We start from the raw sequence: 19,776 nt of genomic DNA on the forward strand, positions 1-19,776 counted from the left end.
AGTTGGTTCCTCCTGAGGCCTCTCTCCTGGGCTTGCAGATGGCTGTCTTCTCGTGGTGTCCTCACCTGCTCTTCCCTCTGGACCTGTCTGTGTCCTGTAAGGACACCAGTTGTATTGGATTAGGGCCCACCTTTGTGACCTGGTTTTAACTTAGTGACCTCTGTAAAGACTCTGTCTCCAAATACAGTCACATTCTGAAGTGCTGGGGGTTAGGGCTTAACACAGGAATGTTTGGGAACACAGTTCAGCCCAGGTCAAAGGCCTGAAGGGAGGCTGAGGGACCTGGATCCTGCTGGTCACCTTCCCTCATATCCACACCCTTGGTAGGAAGTTTCTGGGCTGTCTTTTCCCAAATGTCTGCCTTGTGTTAGCTTTGTGTTAGATGCCGAGTGACATTTTACACATCCCCTTCTAAATTCAAAAGGTGCACATGTGGACATTTTCCTTCTTCTCGCCAGACAGCTCACACTGCCGTTGCTTTTTATCTGAGAGTGTGTGCCCCTGCATAGAGAGGGTCCTGGCGCCAGTGAGGAGGGGGGAGCTGGAGCCTCCCGCAGCTCCCGCCCTGGTCATGCATGAACTGTGACCTCCCCCAACATCCACTGCCTTGCCTTGCCGGGGAAGTGGGCTGTGCTGTTGGGATGGACTGTCTTTTGTAAAACAGGTCCTTTGCCCTCCTCCTCACAGCGTAGGTAAGTGAAGGTAGCAGACCTCCCTGTCTCAGAATGGATCAGAGAAAAAGCCACCTCTTTGTGACCGGTGGTAGCTCTACCCTTCCATGTCTGAGACCCAGGACAGGGCTCTAGGGCAGCTGGGGCCCTCGTCTTGCCTCTTGCTCATTGCAGATGATGTGCAGTGCGTGAACCATCAGGCAGGTGTGTGAGCTGCAGGAAGGCGGCCCTGCGATGCTGCGACAGGGAATGCCGTGCTCACAGGCAGGTGGTTGCCCTCCTCGGACCCTCCTGCCCCTTTGTGCATTGCCCAAGATCCTTCATTGGTGACGTAGATTTGTTCTGAGTGATGCTCAGATTCCTCGAGATTTGGGACGAGTTTTCTTTCTGGCAAGGCTTTACAGTGATGGAGAGACATATCTGAAAATGGCAAAAAGCCATCTCTCATCAGCCCCAGCGCCCACTTCCTGGATCACCTGACAGCCTTGCGCTTCCAGCCTTTTCTTACTGGCCATGTCATTCAAAGGGAACTCTCCTTCCCAGCCTCTCCATTCCAATTGCCTAATTAGGGACTGCTAGGCATGAACATGGCATTGAAACAAAACTTCGTTTCCCACTTAGTCTTTGTGTTTTTGGCTTGAAATCTGATGATCACTGGCAGCTTATGGAGCAGGTCCACCTGTGTGGTGGCTCCACTCGGTGGGGTGCCTCCTCCGTCCTCCAGGAGGGAGGGAGACGCTGAGTCTGTGGCCATCTGTGGCCCCATTTGACAAGTTTGAGTCCCTCGAGGGGTCAGCAGGTATTGAATGAGGCATGGCCTTCCAGGGAGTGCTCTGGGAAGTAGTTTCCAAACTTCATAAGCCATGAAACCTTTCCTTGACTTGGGACTCTCAGATGGGCTCCCCCGTGTCCATCAAGTGAATGAGTGAACGTGCGCACCCATTTGGTACCTGGCACTGTCCAAGTGCTGGGGCAACATGGTCACAAGATGGCCCCAGCTCCTGCCTGCAAGGAATGTATTTCTGGTAGAAAGATATCCTATTAAGAGCTCACATTTTGCTTGACCTAACAGTTGAAGCCCAATCCCCTGGGGTTTCAGAAAGCTGCTACAAAACAAAATAATAGAGTCTGAGAAGAACTAGTTATTGTCAGAGTAGACTTCAGTTTGCAGAGTGTCTAGATGAAGGCACCCAGGCCTGGATGTGATGGGGCCTGAGGTGGGAATCCCAGACCCTGTAGTGACGGCCTTGGCACTAGACTTGGGAGAATCAGCTGGGCCCTCAGGGCACCCCTCCTACCATTCTTCACTGCTCACTGCCTCTAAAAGCCAGCCCTGTTTGTTTTGGGGTCAAGGAGGGAGAGGCAGAAATATGCAAATGATCCTAATGGTCTCAGTGTCTGTTCATTAGCTCTTGGTCCCAAAGAGACCTCCGAGTGTTTCCCTCATTCCTGTGATTCCTTGGGGACCATAGCTTAGCTTTCCTCTGTCCCCATTTTTGGTTACTTGTCTTGTTCTCATGGGAGAAGTTTTAGGGGTTTCCTGGGGTTCAAAGCATCACATCCCCAAACTCAGTGTGCATGCAGCAGCTTCTGCCTTGTGGGGCTCGGCCTCAAGGAAAGAGCTCTGCCTCCTGCTCACGGCCAATGGAGACCGGCCCAGCTGTGATGGTACAGCTCTTGCTGGGCTTTTACTCACACAGGAGTGCAACTCTCATGGCCCTGCTCACCCTTGGGATGCAGTCAGGGGAGGGCTCATTATCATGACACCAATCTACCTTAGCGACACAGAGCTTGGCTAAGGGTAGAGACCATTTCTCTGCCCAGATGCTCCGATGCATGGTTCTTTCCCATTTATGGGAGAGTTTGAACTAAAAAACTTTCAGAAACTAACCAAGAATGGTATGCCTTTCACCTTTCTCTTTCCAAGGGCAGGAAACTTCTACAGTTGTGCCATACAACCGTTTTGCTCCTCAAGGTCCCATAGCCTTTCCCGAAGGAAAGTTCTTTCAGAAACTCTTATGTACCTTGATGTTGCCTCAGCCTTCCTTTTTTGACATCCTCTCAACTTTTGGCTTCTGTAACTTGAGCCTCCCTGGTTCTGTTTATCCTTTTCTATTTTTGTAGCCCCTTATTTTTCCCCCCTAATAACTTTGCTTCACTGTCCTCCGCATAGGAGAGCCCTCTCGCATTCTTCTGTGGAGTTCTTACTGTCTTGTTTCTGCCTCACTTGGGGCACTTAACCTGCACACCCTGACTCTGTGGTTTTGTGTGAACTTCTCCTCACTGGACTGTGCAGGGAAGCTTGGGTCAGGCGTCATTCATGCCCCTTGGCATCCTTGATCAACCAGCGAGATATCTCAACAGTTTATTTAAGTAAAGTGTCTTTAAACAGAAACACATAAAATGAGGTTACGTATTGATTGGTTGTTGAAAATGTGATCAGCTCATAGAAACCTAACTCTGTATTTCCCCTAGGGCCAGAGACTCACCATTCAGTAATTCAGTGTTTGAGGTGACTTTAAAGCCCTTAACTGTACCACAAATAAGGAGAATCGCTCCACTTGTTCTTGGTCACACCAAATTCCTTGATATCCTCCTGCCCCCAAATTGTTTTCATTCTTTTTTTTTAACCAGCTCAATTTAGATATAATACATTGAGCAGAATAAACTGCACATATTTAAAATGTGCAAATGGATGCATTTTGACATATGTGAAACCATCATCAAGTAACCAAGGTAATGAAAATATTCATCACTTCCCACACTTCCCGGTGCCCCTTTGCAGTTCTTCTTTCCCACCCTTTCACTGATCTGTTTTCTCTCAGTATAGATTGCTTACATTTCCTAGAGTGTTGCATAAAGGAATCAATTTATTTTATCTGGCCTCTGGCTATTTATTTTGAGATTCGTCTATCAATAGTTCACTCCTTTTTAATGCTGAGTAGTGTTCCATTGTATAGATGCATCCCAGTTGGCTCATTCATCCACTTCTTGATGGACATTTGGCTTGTTTCCAGGTTTTTGCCGTTTCAGACACAGCTTCTGTAGATTGCTTTCTTTCTGTATCTGAACTTCTTTCTAGGCTTCTAGGAAAGTGGTGTCCTTCCCTTTTTCTTTCTTTCTGGATTGGATTTCTTCCTGCTGAGGTCCTGGGCATCTGGTTTGGACATGGCGGTGGGTCTACCTGGAGTCTGAGCTCTGGCCTGATACAGGGGGGTAGGAGTGGTGAGGAGGGCAGTGTCCAAGGCAAGCCAAGGCCGGGGCGTGGCGCCTCTCTCGTAGGTCAGCGAGCTCTCGGTCCCCGTGGGTCACTGCCTTCATTAATTCTTGGCGAGTCTGATCTGCAGGCTCGGGGGCCAAGCAAGCCACTGTGGACCCTCAGAGTGTACCCTTATTTATTGACTCCATTCTCGTCATAGGTGGGTAGAGATGATTCCTGGGAGAGCTGTCCTCAGACAGCCCAGGCTGTGATTTGGAAGGGCCCATCCATCCTTCTGACCGTTGGTGAGTTATTTTGGGACCCAGGAGATGAGTGCAGGCTTGATGCTGAGACCTAGGGTAATTTGTTGCCCAGAGTATCTGCTATCTTTGCTCTCCTTCTAAAGTGGCTGGCATAATTAGATTGGGGACTTGCGTATCTTTTGTGATGTACAAACTTGTCTCTTCTGGTATTGACAACAGGCTGTTTGACTTCACAGATGGGGGTGGGTGTGGGAAACCTAAGCGTGATACTCATCTATATGGTTCTCTCTGCGGTTGGTTATTAGAATTGTGGGACTGCGTTCCCTAGCACTTCTACTTGTCTTGCCCTAAGAGAGACTCTCAGCAGGCTCAACGTGTGCTGTGATCATTGGAGCTTCTATTGAACAGGATTGCCCTGAAATGGAGGGAGAGTGGCAGCCGTTGGGTATCTCTTCCGTGTGCGCACCTGCTTAGGTGGAAGACAAGAAATGGTACAGGAAAGCCCCTTTCATTTTATTTATTTTGGTCTTTGTCCAGCATTTGAAGTTAACTCAACTTTTCAGAAAGGTTTTATATATGAGTGGTGAGAGCAGAGTCGACCAAGATGTTGCTTATGATCATCCTTGAAATTTATGATTAAAAAAAGAAGATAAAATTTGCAAAGAACTTGCTGCCTTGGCAGCTCCCAAGAGAATTCAGTTCCTGAGGTTGAGAGGGAGCTGGTTTTAGGGTGCTTTCCCACGGAGAGCTGCCGGAGGGCTTCTCTGTGCTCCTGTAGACAATCTGCAGGCCAGACATTCCAACTGTCTTCATGAAATAGGTTCTGCTTTTTTCTTTGCCCCAACCCGGGAGAGTGGGGCCAGCCTGGCAGCAATCTCACCAAGGGAGTAGCAGGATCAACAGGCTGTTACAGTCTGTCCTAAGTTGAAAAGAAGATTAATTTTTTTTAAGTTACAGTTTCAATTAAAGGAAGATGGAGGAATGTAATAACATGCGATGAGATTTATGACAAGAAGTACAAACCCTGCTTGAATACCTACATTTAAAGCATTTCATGCTTTCAGAAGTAATAGAGCTGTGGGCCTGAAGACGGGATGGAGGAGAGAAGAGGGTGACATTTCAAAGGTGCCCTCTCTTTGTACTGTTAATGGTTATTTTGATGGATTACTTCATAGACCAACAAGTTGATGACTAGGGGTCCAGAGTGGGCATGATTGATATAGATGATTGCATTAGATGATGATTACCTAGTTATTGCAGTGTTTAGAACCAATGGAAGAAAAATGCTTTGAAAGTGACAAATTCTGCAAATTATACAAAGTTTCTAAGAAAAACTCCTGGAGGTTATTTATAGAAGCTCTGGTGATATAGGATGAATGTGGCCAGAGTAGAAAAAAACCAGTAGAAAAAAAATCTATTTTTATCAAAGCAAAATTATTTAAAATTTTATTTCATAATTATACATAGAAGAATTTTATAACAGTCCAAATTTTGGCCAGGCATGGTGACTCATGCCTGTAATCCCAGCACTTTGGGAGGCCGAGGTGGGTGGATCACTTGAGGTCAGGTGTTTGAGAGCAGCCTGGCCAACATGATGAAACCCTGTTTCTACTAAAAATTCAAAAATTAGCTGGGCATGGTGGTGGGTGCCTGTAATCCCAGCTACTCTGGAGGCTGAGGCAGGAGAATCGCTTGAACCTGGGAGGTGGAGGTTGCAATGAGCCAAGATCGCACCACTGCACTCCAGCCTGGATGACAGACAGAGTGAAACTCCATCTCAAAAAAAAAAAAAAAAAAAATCAACATTTTATATAAAATTGACTAACGTATTTGTAAACATCTAGACCATTTGAGTTTGACAAATTTTGGCATCCTGTAGATTGTAGAGTCTAGACCCATTCCACCCTTTTATAGGTGAGAGAACAAGAGTTTTTATTTAATAAGTCTGTTAATGTAGCACCTCTTTGTAAAGTAAAGGTTCTGATTTCTTATGGCCTTTTGGAAACAAATGTCCTGGTAGCTTTTCCCTGTTTTGAGGATTAGAGAAGTTACATTTTGCACATGTGGGTCTCACTCTTTCTATGAAACTTGATTGTTTTACTTCAGAGTCTTTGTGGTCAAGATGGATATCATTGGCCTTTACCCCAACTGGTCCCTATTCCCGGGGCACTATTGGGTCCGAAGGCCTCAGTCTCCACCACAGCAGCTAAACACTGGGGTTGTTTACATTCCTGAGCCCCAGGCTCCTCCTCAGCGACATTGTTAGGAATAATGAGAAGGAAAACGGAAGTCAGTGCTTAGCTGAGAACCTGGCCCATCATAAATGTTACACAAAGCCTTGTTTTTACCCCCAACCCCATCCTTGGTACCCTGATTTTCTCTGCATTCTCCCAGCCTGTTCTGTGTGCCTTCGCCTCTGGTTTTGTTATGCTGTTTCTCCTACCTCCTTTCTCCACTCCTAATTTCCACCACTGTCCCGAGTTCAACTCTCACATCTGCCGTGATGCCCTCCCCGGCTGTTGTGGTGCCCACTCGTGTCCATCTGCGTGGTACTTGACCTGCAGCAGGCAGGGTGCAGGCAGGTGTGCACTGTCTGATGTCCATCTCTAACACCAGCACATGGCTGCTCCGTCATGGGCCATGGGGCCTCCTCCAGGGTGCTAGGCAGAGAGGAGGAAAACCCGTACCTAGGGCTTCCTTAATTAATCTGAATCCACAGGACCCCGTTAAAGATGGGGGAGGGGTGAGTGATTACGTTCAGTTGTTAGAGCAGATCCACTCCCTCCCCATCCTGAAATAACGGTGTCACTAGCATCAGCAGGCGGGGATGAGAACAATCCTGCCCTCTGGAATTTTCCACCTGCATGCGTGCGTCCTACCTTCTAGAATTTACCACCTGCACGCATGTGTCCTGCCTTCTGTGATTTCCTACCTGCATCCATGCTTCCTGCCTTCTGGAATCCCACCTGTGCACGCGTCCTGCCTTCTAGAATTTCCCACCTGCGCACATGCATCCTGCCCATTCATCATCTCCCACAACTTTCCCATCTCAGTGCCTGGAGATGCCCTCCTTCTACTTGCCCAGGCCAGAGGTCTCCACTCTGCTTTTCTTTCATGCCTCCCACCTGCTAGATTCAGAATGCACCGCTTCTCCCATGAGCATCCACCAAGGTCTAGGTGCAGAATTCTGCTAACTGGTTTCTCAGCTTCTCTCCTCCCAGGCAGCCTATTTTCAGCAGAGAAGCTGGGGTCTCATGGAGCTGCCCTGCTGCATGCTTGCATGCCATTTCTCAGCATTGGAGCAGAACCCTCACAGTGAGTGTGGTGGGTGCCTGCCCAGTCAGCTCTGGGGGTGAAATGGAGAAGGAGGGTGGAGGGAGAAAAATCCAAAAGGGTTGGAGAGAGGGTAAAACCATCTTTGAAAATGCTTCACCCCACTTTTCCTCTTGAGAGCTGCCTTGCTAGATTAAAGGCTCAAAGAAGCACTGGAAGAAAGGAAAACGTTTGACTTCATAGAAAACCTGAACTTGTTTGACTGTAAGAGCCTTCTGGTTTGTGGATTTGGAGGGAACGGTGGGGACTGGCTGTGCTTTGCGGATTTCCTCCTCAAAAGCAGGAATCCCAGCCCCAGGCCAAGTTCAACTACTGTGTCTGGGCTCATGGCTCAGGGATAAGTCGCGTGTCTCTCCTTAGCCTGGCTTCCTCATTGTAGTACCCACCAACAGCGACCATGAGGGTGAGAGCGAGAAGAGACCGTGAGGGAAACTCTTGATGCTTCAAATAAGTTTCGAGAGAATTTCGCTGCAGAAACTGGGGCTTCAGAGAGACTGCTGATTCGAGGGGTGCGAGGCAGTGGGTTTCAAACATGCTTTGTCAACACTTGCAGAGGGATGCAGAGAGAGAAAGCGCTAGAGCTAGAGGAGGACATGGTTTTGCTCCCTCCCTTCCTTCCCTCCTGAAGTGGAAATGCACAGAAATGTTCATGGGCCCAAGGGAGGGAGGACATGGGCAGGAAGAGGTCATGAATGGAGGCGAGAGCACAGAATGGCTCACGCAGGGACAGGCCAGGGGAGCCTTGGGGACTGGGTGGTGTGCAGGCCCTGAAGTGATAGGGGTGTTCTACAGGAAGGGGTTTGGGGATGCTGCACTGGAAAGGGTGGGGGCAAGAGGTTTAGGGCAGTAGACAGAAAGCCTCTTTTGTGGAGAAAGTGAGTAGCTGAGGGTGAATGAAGATTTGCAGCACAGCAGGGACGGTCTGTAGGTAGTGTTTTTGGTGATTGCCATTATCTTCTTTGGTGCTGCTGAGAAAAGGCCCTCACAGAAGTCCACATAGTTCCTAGGTCTGGCAGTGTCACCAGAGGGTGCCCACTCCACCCTTGTTTCATTAGAGTCCCAGTCTTAGGTATAAAAGAAAAGAAATCGCTCCTTGGTTTACAGGGTTCCATCCTGAAAGACCCATCATAAGACACAAATGTCGTAAGTTGAAAACGCATTCAGCGCTGGCAACACAGTAGATGGTGCCTGATTTAATGACGGTTTGACTCTTTTAATTTTAATTTTTTGATCTAATAATGGTTTGTGTTTTTGGCTTTTTGATGGTGCAAAATCGACAAGCCTTCAGTAGAAACTATAACCCAGTGGTAAGTTGTAAGGAGATTCTCAACTAAAAATGGGGTTACATCCTCATCAACCCATCGTAAGACGAAAAATCCTGAGTTGAATCATTGTCAAGTTGGGAACCATCTGTACAGCTTATCTCTTCCTTGGAAGAAACCAGGCTCCCTCTGGAGCTTGTATGGTTTCACACTGCCACGTCCCACTCTCAGCGGTACCCAGGACAGTGTCCTTACAGCTCAGATACTGGACTCTCAGTCCTGATGGGGAAGAGAGCGAATCACAGGCCTTGTTCAAGATTTGCCAAAAGAATGAGGTTAAGATCTGATGCCACTATCTTCAGTATTTCCTGATTTAACCAGAGAGCTTACTTTAGCATCTAGAAAGTGTGATTAACTACTTTAGCGTCTAGAAAGTGTGATTAATTTTTTGAGGCCTTTAAAAAGTTTTCTTTAGGTGAAAAGACGTCTTCTATGAGTTATTTGGGTTTTATTATAGGGAAAAGTGGTTTACCATCTAGTGTTGATTGGAATGACTTTGGAGTGCATTTAGTTTATAAAGTGTTTAAATCCAAGGGCTGTTTTATAGAGCATCTTTTGTTTTTCGGATAAAGTTCTAGCCGTTTTCCCAACAGTGATGAAATTCAGTATTTTTAGGTAGCAAAGACACATCTGAGTGGTTTTGCTTTTCCTTCCTATTGACTTTATTCCCAAAGGAAGACGGTGCTTCCGGACCAGTGGGGGGTGTAGTTGGTAATGTGTTGTCATGGTAATCGTTCCCCTCTTTGTCTTAATTGATTTGGTCTCTTAATTTTTGTTTCTCTTTTTATAGTTTAAATGTACAAAGATCTATTCCTTGGAAGACAGCCAAAGGCATTCAGTAATTTGTAAGAATTTGTAAAATTCAAGTATCAAGGATTCCAAAGGTAGAAACAAATCTTTAATAAATTTAGAAAAATATTAATATATCAGAGAAAAATAAGTTCTTTTAAAAGGAACTCAATTTTAAATCTACATTTAAGTAATATGCATTACAAATTTAAAATTACAGTTGACCCTTGAACAACATGGATTTGAACTGTGTGAGTCTATTTATATGTGAGGTTTTTTTCAGTAATTACTAGAAAATTTTTTGGAGATTTGCAACAGTTTGAAAAATCTTACAACATAGCCTAGAAATACCAAAAAAAATTAAGAAAAGGTTATGTCATGAATGCATAGAATATATGTAGAAGACTCGGCTGTTACTGTAAAATATATACAAATCCATTATAAAAAAGTTAAAGTTTGTCAAAACTTACACAAACACAGACCATACATGGAACCATTTGTTGACAGAAATGTAAAAAAAACCATGAAGGTGCAGTATGAAATCATCACTGCATAGAATTAACTGTAGTACATGCTGCACTTAATTTCATAGTCATGAAATAATTACTGTACTACTGTGATAATTCCACTGTTGCTGTGAGCTCAAATGTTACAAGTATACACTTAAAATGCCATGTGATGCTAATCATCTCCATGTGAGAAGCTCCCTTCCCAGTAAATTGCTCATTGCCTTAAAAAGTGACCTCTCGTGGGTCTTATGTATTTTTCATGTTTAATGTAATACCGTAAACTTTGAATAACACAGGGGATCCATACTAGTGAAGCTGGAAGTGCTCCCAAAGAGCTTACTTTATTCTAAGAATACGGTATGTAATACATATATGACATACAAAATGTGTGTTAATGACTTCATGTTATTGATAAAGCTTCTGATCAGCAGTAGGTCATTAATAGGTAAGTTTTTGGGGAGTAAAATCGGATACATGAACTTTCAACTGCATGGGGTGTTGGTGCTCCAACTCTTACCTTGTTCAGTGCTCAGCTGTGTAATGTTTATTCTTCTCTCCCCATCCTTCTCCACAGCAATTTTCTCGGGGTGCATAAAGATAGGATGCTTTGATCTCTGTAGCACCTGATACTGCTCCCTCCCTGCTGTCCTTTTCTTTGACTCCAGCCTGCTGGCCTGTGATGGTTCCATGTGGTTTCTTTTCTTTTCCATGAGGTCCTGTGGTCGTGGTGTTGCAGCGCCTGCGTCCTCATCTGTATGATTGAGGCAGTACTCTGACCTGTTCCACAGTGTGTCTAGACTTCTTTGCGCACATGAGTTCCTCTTCTCTGCGTACGCCTACCACAGAGCAGGGGTATCCACTCTCGGTGAATGCGGCTTGAGAAGGCTGCGTGTGGAGGTGGCCTTCCTCACCCCTCCTCTTTTCAGGACTAAAAGACTAGTGTTTTCCTCTGGTGAGGCTTTTAGGGTGGAGGGATTCGAGGACCTTCTGCCTGTGGATAGCCTAGGCTGTTTTCTGTGGTTACCTTTGCTCAGGTTTTCTCTTGACTTTCTGGGTCTCAAATCAGTTGGATCACTGCATTAACAGTCCTGCCCTGGGCCTTCGTGTCTGTGTGTGGACCACAGCAGGGCAAAAGGGAAGACCTTCTCTCAGACACCAGTGCTAGTGGTGAGGGTGCCTAGAAAGTGAAAGTTAGTTTCTGGTGTCGGCTTCTCCTGGTTCTGAGTAGGATCTCGCTGTTGGGGTTCTGTGCTGTCCTTCAGGACTCGGGCTCTGGATTTGCGGAGAGCAGATCTCAATATTAACTATGCAGCTGTGCAGCAAGAGTGACTGCTGGCCAAGTTACCTGGATTTTTTCTCATCGGTTGAGTGGGGATGGTGCTAGTGTCTCTGCACAGGTTTGTTGAGGGGACTTGATGCTTCCCACAAATGACAGTAGGGATGTGGCCACCGTAAAGTGGCACTGTGCTTAGCAGAGCTGCGTGTTCTGACCTGCACTTACATTTCAAAGCCATTGAAACAGATTCAAGATCATGTATTGTTTTAAAAAATCTACTCTTTTCTATCGGGAGGCTGACCAGACTACTGAAGTGGAAGGAGCTGTAGATGCTTGAATAGAATATGCCACACAAGTCTTTTTCAAACTGCCGAGAATAAAAAATCAAAGGTCATCCTCATACCTGTGGTCACATATAGACCCTTGTACCTAATAATGTGCAGTTGGAAGCAATGAGGTCATGCTTTCTTCAGATAATTAAAATAGCTCTTGAATCTGTGCCTTCTCCCCCTTCTGCCATCAATGCATTGTGGAAGAAAAGCGGAAATTGGTGTTCTAAAAGGCATTCTTCGTATTTGCATAGACCAAAAACCCAAGAGTTTTTTTTTTTTTTTTAAAGACAGGAAGCAGAACAGGCACAGCTTTTAGCTAGGGATCTAGTACTTAGGATTCAGTTAGGGCATTTTGAGGAACCAAGTATAGTTTTTACTTCAAGCAGCATAGTAGCAGCAGGTTCCCCCTTTCCAGCCCCCAGGAAGTAGGATATGATTCTTCGAAGCGTTACTCAATTTTTTCCCCAATATTTTCCCCCTGCAAACATCATAGGAATGAACAGTAATTTACAGAGAAGAGATGAGTGGTGGTGCTTATCTTTGGAAACACCCGAGGAGCTTATAACAGTATTGCCCCCCACCCCTCCCCATCCTGAGATTCATTTTCCTTGGTCTGGGATGCAGCCTGGGCATGCGGAGTCTTCCCCTCTCCCTCTAGTGATGTAATGTGCAGTCCAGTAGTTGGGGCTAGGTCAGCAGTAGAATCACCCAAGGGCTTGCGGAAACACATGTTATGGGACCCCACGCCCTCCACTGAGTTTCTGGTTTAGTAGGTCAGGATCTGGGCTCCAGAATTTGTATGTTAACAAGCCTCCGGGTGATGCCCATGCTGGATGTCCAGGGACCATCGTTTGAAAACCCTAGGACTGTAGGATCCTGGTTAAGAGCATGGACTCCTGGACTGAGCTCCGTCTCCTCCTTTGAGTCCCATCACCAGCCCTTGGGCCTTCATCTCAGCACTTCATTTTCCCGTTGTGATCAGTGGGAATGGATGCTGTGGTGTGTGTGTGTGTGTGTGTGTGTGTGTGTGTGTGTGTGTGTGTGTGTGTGTGTGTTTACACATAGAAAAATACATAAAAAGCCCTGAGCCAAATGCCTGCTATTAACTGGTGCTTCGGAATCTTTCTTTCCTTCACTTGACAAATTATGGTCATTGATTCGTTCTTCCATCCAAGTCCATTCACTTTCTTTATATTGGTAACTGGGTGGAGTTGGGTTTTACTCAATTTCATCTTCACTGTTTATATTTTAAGTGTTTTTACTTTAGTTGGTTCTGATTTGGGTATGTACTTTTTTTTGTAGAAATTAACATTTCAGTAATGTTCAAAATTTGTGTCTTTACTGGTGCGCATAAAATTACTGTATGATTAAAAATCATTGTATTTCATTGTTTGAAATTTTGTATGTTTTTCTTGACTATACATTTAAGAGATTTGTCGTTTATTATATTTCTTGGATTTTAATAAATTTTGTCATGCTTTGCTTTCCGATTTGTTTTTGACTGTATTTCCCTCTTTCTGGTTCAAGATGGATGGGTTGGTGTTGATTTATTTTGTCTTTATAAAAGATGCAAGTGTCTCATGGTATGAGTTTTTCTTCTTTTATTTCTCTTGCTTCACTTTATTTGTCTTGACACATGGGGGTGTGCATTGTCCTAATTGTCTAGGACTGTATTGTATCTTTATTTCCTCCTTGAACCATTTATTTAGGCCAGAGCTTGTTTTTAATTTTCAAGTGCCTTAGTTGTTTTTTTTTTTCCTTTTTTTTTAAACACATGTTACTAATTTCTGGTTTTCTTGTATTTGGCTGTAGCATGGATCCCCTTGGCACACTGGCCTACAGTCCCTGTCTCAGTGCTGGACATTTGGAGTCCTGTCTGTAGCTGCATGCAGGCTGGGAGGAGGCAGCGTGTAACAGGTTTTTCACTGGGGCCGTGTGTTCTGTAACTCCAGAGAGCTTTGCATTTTTGTAAAATGCACTACTTTTCTTTGTGGTTTAGTATTTTTAAAAAATAATAATTTTGCAAATGTTTATAAATATTTGCAAATGCCTGTTTTTCACAAATATCAATTAATGCCTTCTCATTACCCATTATTCCAATTTTATATTTCTTTGCCCTATATAGTAAACCTGTGTGTTTATTATATAGGACATCTGCAACAACTAGTTTTCCTCGTTTTCTCCTTGAGAGTCTCATAGTTTTTGCTTTTAATGTAAGCTTTTTATCGAAGTGTAAACTTTTTATTAAACTTGCTTCTAATTTTAGATCTATGTATTTTGATATTTTGCTGTTTGGAGGTTAAAGGCCTACTACTGTTTTTATTCATTATCAGTTATGCTTTTATCAATGCTTTTTAATATTTGGATTATTATTTCTTTGCCTCAAGTGACACTGGGCTATCATTGCTACCATTGCTTTTATTTTGTTTTCATTGTGTTTGGTTTTTATATCTGCTCGTTCTGTCTTTTTCTTTTCTAGCTCCCTTTTTAAAGCTTTTCTATTTGCCTTGGGTATTTTTTTTTTTCATCAGAATAGTTTTGACTATTATTTTGAAAAGGAGAATTGGATGACTGACATTTACTGCTATGTCTTCTCTCTTCTGTTGCAAATTGTTTGGGTTTTGAATAAATGTATCTTCATCTATTTTCTCTTTGATGTTTAAAGAATTATTAGTTTCTTTTTATGTGTTTATTATGGCTTAGAATGTAAATATTGTTTTCCATTCTACATGTGATTATTTTAATATACCATGAACATTATTCAATTATATTTTTCTTAATAAAGAGTAGGATCCTCTGGCTTTTATGGAAGGTATAGCTTTTTAAACAACAACTCTACGATGATTTAAGATTCAAAACGTCTTTCTAAAATTTTAAATTGAATTTTATTATTTAACCTGATCATCATTAATTATACAACTTACCCTTATTAGTCAGCAAATCTTTCATGAGTCCCTCTTACTATGTGCTGTTCTGGGTATAGCAGGGAACAAGACTGAGTTCTTAAACAAGATGGGGTTTGTGACTGTCTCAAAAGTGAAGCTGTCAGGAAGTGGTTGTTGCCATGGAGAAGATACACCAGGGCCATGAGCTAGAATGGCGTGCCACTTGAATGGGTCAGGTGTGGCAGACACATGACTGTCATCTGAGTGTCTTGCAAGTGGGGGCCAGCATTCTGGGGAAGAGAGGAGAAAGTCTGAAAAACACATTCAATGTAGATTTCCTAAGGAATGCCATAGAATGTTCTAGTAGTGTTAAATGCACATTTTGGATTTGTGGCTAAATAACAAAGGATTCGTGTGGCGCAGTCACATGACTTTCCCTCCAGCCTCACGCACTTCCCGGGCTGGCTAGGTTCCTTTAAGCAGATGAGCTGTGTTTTCTAAGAGAGGGAGTCACAGGAAGAGGTGGCATAAGAGCTGTGGTGTTTGCTGGGAACATTTCTGGCTCTCCTGAGCCAGGGAGGAGAGGAGTGAGGACTGAGGGGTGAAGAGAGAATAGAAAGGGCAAGGCCAGTGCGCCAGCCTCTCTGTGCCCTGGGCAGCACTTGGGTGTGAAGGGGCTGGCGTGGGAGGGGACGTGAGGGAGCGGGCCCTCCAACTGAAGTTGGTGACCCCGATGTTGACCACAAGCCCAAACACAGCCCTGCCCTATTTTCAAACTGTGGGTTTCAACCTGTTATCGGGTCTGGAAATCAAGTTAGTAGGTCATGAAAAGCGTTTTTAATAAATACAATAGAACAGAAAAGGAAATATGAGAGTGGATTGTATGGGTTCTTAGCATGCACTTAGCACGTTGCCATGTGTGATAAGCCACGTGCCATGCGGGATAGACAGGGTGAGCATGGATTGGTCACAGATGTGTCATTTGGTCACCTGCTTACTGGCATTGCGTTAGAAGATGTCCATTTGACTCTCTTTTCAGGTGGGAGGGTAAACGCTCTACAGTTTAAATCAACGTAAATGTAATTTGCAATTAACTGTGAGGTGAGGGCTTAAGAGTATCATCTACAGTCTGCCAGACTCTAGATTTCAGTTAGGAACACCCAGTGTACTTTTCAGAGAAAGTGTTATTGGGTGCAACATTTTTCAAGTTTATGACAATTGTATCATTTTAATTTAACTAGTACAAGTTGCCCTAACATGGAAAAACAAAAAACAACCCATATAATCAGAAAAACAAAGACCTTCAACTTCAGCTGCTGGATCCAGAAGTGCAAATATTGGCATTGTTAAGAAAAATGTTGACTTTAGAATGAGTAAACTTTTGACTCTGCCTGAACGATTTTTCTGAACTATAGTCTAATAAAGAAGTTTAAGCTTTATCATGAAGATTATTTAAATTTTCATTAATTAAAATAAACAGATTTTTATGCATTATTTATAATAGTAATCTTACAAAGGAGGGTTTAACCTTCAACATTAAAAGGACAATGTGAAACTAACACAGCAAGCCAAACTTGTTAGTAGGCCCTTTTAATCAAGGGAAGCAAAAAGACAACAGATATTGATACAATTTCTTAATCATCTGACAACGGTTAATGAGAAAGTCATTAGTTATTATAGACATAAAGCTGCTATCTATCTACTGGCTTATAAAACTATTCCTCGTTATCTGTGAATATGAATCACATATTTTGATAAATCAGCTGATGATTTAGAATCTGAACTCTTTACAGTACCACAGTAGATTATGCAGTTGTATAACTGTAGGATGTTCAGAAGTGAGCTTTTTAGCTGGGCACGGTGGTGAACTCCTCTGGTTCCATAAGTCCCAGCTGCCTGGGGGCTAAGGATTGCTTGAGCCCATGAATTTGAGGCTGCAGCGAGCTTTGATCACACCACTGCTCTCCAGCCTGAGTGACAGAGGGAGACCGTGTCCCTTAACATTCCAGGTATGTATATACCACATTTTGTTTGTTGTCTATTGATGAATTATCCATTAACTCAGTAGACACTTGGGTTGCTTCCACCTTTTGGCTATTGTGAAGAACACTGCTATGAACGTGGGTGTAGAAGTACCTGAGCCTCTTCCACTCTGCTTAGAAGTGGAGTTGCTACTATAAGCTTAGAAGTGGATCATACGTTAATTCTATGTTTAATATTTTTGAGGAATCACCATATTGTTTTCAACCGCAGCAACACCATTTTGCATGCCAACCAGCAGGGCTCAGGGGTTCCAGTTTCTCCACATCCTCACCAATACTTGTGGTTATTATTTTTGATATCAGTCATCCTAATGGGTGTCAGGTGGTATCTTGTTGCAGTTCTGATTTGCATTTCTGCAATGACTAGTGATGTTGAGGACCTTTTCATGTGCTTTATAGCCATTTGTATGTCTTCTTTGGAGAAATGTCTATTCAAGCCCTTTATGCCTGTTTAAATTAGGTTGCTTATGGTTTTTGTTGTTGAATTGTAGGCATTCTTTATTGTAGTTGTCTGTTTTCTTTTTTTCTTTTTTTTTTTTGAGATCGAATTTTGCTCTTGTCGCCCAGGCTAGAGTGCAATGGCATGATCTCGGCTCACTGCAACCTCCGCCTCTGGGTTCAAGCGATTCTCCTGCTTCAGCCTCCTGAGTAGCTGGGATTACAGATGCCCGCCTCCATGCCTGGCTAATTTTTATATATTTAGTAGAGATGGGGTTTCACCATGTTGGCCAGGCTGATCTTGAACTCCTGACCTCAGGTGATCTGCCTGCCTCGGCCTCCCGAAGTGTTGGGATTACAGGTGTGAGCCACCACGCCGTGCCTAGTCTATTCTTATATTACTATAAAGAACTACCTGAGACTAGGTAACTTATAAAGAAGAGAGGTTTAATTGACTCACAGTTTCGCGGGCTATACAGGAAGCATGGCTGGGGAGGCCTCAGGGAACTTAGACTCATAGTGGAAGAGGAAGGAGGTTCATCTTACGTGGCTGGAGCAGGAGAAAGTGTGAACAGGGAGGTACTACACACTTTTTTAAACAGTCAGATCCCATGAGAACTTTATCATGAGACAGCACTAGGGGGATGGCGTTACGCCATTAAAAACCACCCCCGTGATCCAGTCATCTCCCATCAGGCCCCCTCTCCAGTGCTGGAGATTACAGTTCAACATGAGATTTGGGTGGGGACAAGGCCAAACCATATCATTTATATATTCTGGGTTTTAATCCCTTATCAGATAAATGCTTCGTAAGTATTTTTTCCCATTCTATGTGTCATCTTTACAATCTTTTGATAGCGTCCTTTGATGCACAAACATTTTGAATTTTGGTGAAGCCCAGTTGATTTTTTCTTTTGCCTGCACCTTTGGTGTCGTATCTGAGAAATCATTGTCATATTTAATGTCTTCAAGATTTTTCCCTGTCTTCTAAGAGTTTTATAGTTTTAGCTCTTACGTTTAGGTCTTTCATACATTTTGAGTTACTTTTTGCTTATGGTGTAAGTTTAGAGTCCAGCTTCATTTTGTTGCATGCTGATGTCCAGTTTTCCTAGGACCGTTTAAAAAAAATTGTTATTTTATTTTTAGTTTTTTGAAACAGTCTCACTGTTGCCCTGGCTGGAGTGTAGTGGCGTTATCACAGCTCACTGCATCTTCAATCCCTGGGCTTAATTGATCCTCCTGCCTCAGCCTCCCAATTAGCTGGGACTACAGTGCACATGACCATGCCTGGCTAATTTTTTTAGAGGCGGTGCTTCACCATGTTGTTCAGGCTGTTCTCAAACTCCTGGGCTCAAGCAATCCACCTGTCTCTGCCTCCCAAAGTGTGGGGATTACAAGTGTGAGGCACCACACTTAGCCTCCAGAACCATTCATTTGTTGAAAAGACTGTCTTTTCCTCAGCGAACAGTCTTGGCATCCTTATTGAAAATCAGTTGATCATATATGTGAGGATTTATTTCTGGGCTCTCTGTTTTATTCCTTTGGTGTATGTTAGTTCTTATGTTATTACCAGACTGTTTTGATCACTGTAGCCTGGTAGTAAGTTCTTTTGTTATTGTTTGTTTTGTTTTGTTTTGTTTTGTGAGATGACGTTTGGCTCTGTTGCCCAGGCTGGAGTACAGTGGCGCAATCTCTGGCCCGCTGCAACCTCCACCTCCCAGGTTCAAGCAATTCTCCTGCCTCAGGCTCCCAAGTAGCTGGGATTACAGGCACATACCACCACACCTGGCTTATTTTTGTAGTTTTAGTAGAGATGAGGTTTCACCATGTTGACCAGGCTGATTTTGAACTCTTGACCTCAAGTGATCCGCCTGCTTCGGTCTCCCAAGTGCTAGGTTTACAGGCGTGAGCGACCATGCCCAGCCGTTAGTAAGTTTTGAAATCAGGAAATGTGAGTTCTCTGTGTTGTTCTTTTTCAAGATTGTTTTGGCTGTTCAGGTCCCTTGAGAAGCCATATGAATTTTAGGATGGCTTTTTCTTTTGTTTTTTGTTCTTTCTCTTCCAGTTTTTTTTTTTTTCCCCGTGTAGTTTACTCAAAAGGCAAACAAAAAATCTTTCATTGTCACAATATTATATAAAATCTTTTTCAAAAGAGAAAACCAAATTTCATGTTTGTATTAGTGCATCTTTAATGCTAAAGCTACTTTTTAATAACATTTTATAAATCTATCTAGTTTTAATTAGTTTTAATTAGTTTGACCACAAGGTAGGATTTTCATAAACTTTTTAGAGCTCTTTACAATTTTTCATTGAATAGCAGATCAGTTTTTTTAAGGAAACCCTGTTATTCAGACACATGGGCCCACATTCTGGCCCTGCATCTGTGTGCTTTCATTTTAATGTTCAACCGACAAAAAAACCTAAATCATCCCCTTTAAGTCTTAGCCAGCTTGCTTGCAGAACTTTACAGGATCAGCCCTTCACAAACCCTCAGCTCTGTTTCTGCAAAAAAAATGCCAGTAGGATATTGATAGGGATTGCATTGAATCTGTAGATTGCTTTAGGTAGTATTTCATCTTAACAATATTAGTTCCTCCAACACAGCATGTCTTACCGTTTATTTATGTCTTTATTCTTTTAGCAATGTTTTAGTTTTCAGTGTACAAGTAGTTCACCTCTTTGATTACATGTATTTCTAAGTATTTTGTTATTTTTGA

At 43.4% G+C, this 19,776-nt stretch overlaps 1 protein-coding gene across 46 annotated transcripts in view; it reads left to right on the plus strand.

Annotated features, from left to right (window-relative positions):
- GRB10 (growth factor receptor bound protein 10) overlaps positions 1-19,776 on the plus strand; it is a 203,955-nt gene that overhangs the window by 37,524 nt on the left and 146,655 nt on the right. For 3 of the 46 annotated variants that reach the window (XM_074034979.1, XM_045389134.3, XM_065541959.2), the window contains one exon: positions 4,091-4,175. The exons of the other annotated variants lie outside the window; for them this stretch is intronic. The gene's annotated coding sequence lies outside the window, so the exon portion shown is untranslated. The remainder of the gene's footprint in view (positions 1-4,090; positions 4,176-19,776) is intronic. 46 annotated transcript variants of the gene reach the window in all.

This window comes from Macaca fascicularis, chromosome 3 (assembly GCF_037993035.2).
Source record: "Macaca fascicularis isolate 582-1 chromosome 3, T2T-MFA8v1.1".
Classification (NCBI taxonomy): Eukaryota; Metazoa; Chordata; class Mammalia; order Primates; family Cercopithecidae; genus Macaca; species Macaca fascicularis.